Source organism: Lactuca sativa, chromosome 3 (genome assembly GCF_002870075.4).
Source record: "Lactuca sativa cultivar Salinas chromosome 3, Lsat_Salinas_v11, whole genome shotgun sequence".
NCBI classification, from domain to species: Eukaryota; Viridiplantae; Streptophyta; class Magnoliopsida; order Asterales; family Asteraceae; genus Lactuca; species Lactuca sativa.
In genome coordinates, this window is record NC_056625.2 from 3720675 (window position 1) to 3723120 (window position 2446).

The following is a 2446-nucleotide window of genomic DNA, read 5'->3' on the forward strand; positions in this document are numbered from 1 at the left end:
TTGGAAATTTGTTCTAAATGTGCGTCTATATGTTTAGGCATTTTACTCTCAACATGTTTGTGTCATCTCTTTGATATTTTCATAAAGTATCCAATATATGTCTTAATACTATCATTCAAGCCTTTTATGTGTAAAATTGAGTGACTTTAATCCTTTATCTAAAGTGTCAAAGCATATGGTGATTTTTGGTGAATGTTAGAGTTCTGCACATCAACTTTTCCCCACCATGCGAGAGTTGTAGCTGCTAATATAGGAAGAATTGGATGATGCTCCAATCAAATGAATTCGTAGCAAATCGAGTCTAGTTTTTGGAAAGTTCGAAATCAGCTCAATCGGGATTTTGAATTTTGTTTTATGCTTACAATATTGAACATGGGTCGGGCTGTGAAATTATAAAAATAATATAAAAGTTAGTATAAAGTTGTATTTTTGAAACATGTACTTTATTTGTTGATAGCTTGTTATGTGTGGTGTTTAGGTGGGGCCTAGAGAACTTTATGTAAGTTCAAGACTTGGAAAAGATGGAGGGTTTCATCATAGCTAAAGGTGAGTTTATAGTTTTAACTCACTAAGGTAACATGAATGAAATGTACAATCTGTAAATGGTGATTTGATTCTCTTTAGGATCACCATGTCGTTACTTGTGCTTGATGATGATATGATATTTGTGATGCTAATATATGTTTTTTTCTAAAGTCATGTTATGACCTAATTGCTATGTTGTTTATACTTTGATGAAATTGACGTATATAGCATGCTAGCTTTAGTTGCTTGAAAGAATGATGTATGAATGTGATTTGATGTGTTGGTTCTGAATATAATGCATGTTTTACTACATACTTATATGGTATGAATTACATTCTTTACTTAATGTATAAATGACATTGAGTGGTTATGCATAGAGGGTTTAGGTAGTTCACAATATTTTCCTAAAACTTATCTAGATCATCGAGGATGCCAAGTAGGCTGAAAGAGTACCTTTAGGAAGAGCTATAGCCACAAAGCTTGTTAGTTGTTGGTATTTCTAGATGAACGAGTGAAACATGGTTTGAGGGCACTTTGGTTTTCGTTAGCTGGAGTGATATTGGTCCCTTGTTCACGGCTAGCACAAACATCACGTGGGAGTCGGGGGTATGCGGTAGAATTGGCACCGTTTTGTACCGATTCGTGAACAACACCACGAAGTACTTGTACTTTTCAATGTCGGAGTTGAGGAAGTGGAGTCGCAGGTTGGTGTTTCGGTGGAAGTCATGAGCCACTTAGAGAATTCAGGATTTCATCCACACAAGTAGTGAACGGGGTGTTTCTCTTGGGTTAGTTACCACTAAGGGACATTTTTCTATCAATTGGTTGGATAGATACAATACGAGGTTTAATAAATAACAAAATTTTGGTTGCATAATAAAAGGTTGAATATATAAGAAAAGTTTTGTTGTATATTAAAAGGTTGAATATGTAACAAGAGGTTGGTTATTAATAAAAGGTTGAATAAGTAAAGGTTACCTATATATGAAATATGATTGTTTACATGCTATGTGGTTTTTTATATGGTATTTGGTTGATCATATAAGTTATGTGGTAGAATTATGGTTAAACATATATGAATGTATGTGGTTGAATATGTGATTGAATAATTTCAATATGTGATTGTTTGCTATCTTTTATTTGTCTATCATTTTAATGCTTCATCATAAAATGAATGATTGACTTATTTAGGGTTTGTATGTTTTATTTGCAACTTTATGAACTCACTCAGTAGGGGCTAACACTTGTATATTTTCTCTTTTGTGCCTTATGATTGGTCCAGGCACCTTAGGAGTTTGGCATTGATTATTTAGTTTAAAGTACTTTTGCTTACATTTTAAATGGTTTAGAATTATGTTTGAATTTTGAGGTAACGTTGTGGTTTGAAAATGTTTTAAATTAAACACTAAGTCTTCTGTGAACATATTCTGTTAAAGATTGTTCTAAAAAGAAAAAAATGTTTATGGTAAAAATCACGACGTTACAAGTTGGTATCAGAGCCATGATGTGAGAAAACTGAATATAGAGGCCTATGTTCCGACTCGTCTTGTAGATTGGCATAACAAGTTTGCTTTAGACACTTAAAGGGGGGGGGGGGGGGGGAAGGTGTTGGATGAGTGTTTTATGTCCTTAATAGCTTAATTACCCTTAGAAACTTTATATCTCCTTATCGTATTAGAATCATTCCTTTTGTTATCTAGTACAATATAAATAATTTCATCATTTGGAGGTATGTCTTCGCCACGAGAGAACATCAGTACCAGAGATGTTCAGAGTGACCAATGCTATCTGGGAGAATATGTGCCTTGAACGCTTCAACTAGATCAAGAACCCTATTTGCAATAACCCTTGGGAATTCATGATCCATCCATAGTTGCATGCCTTGAGCAACTGGTGGAAGAGAATAAGCTTCAAGGGGATC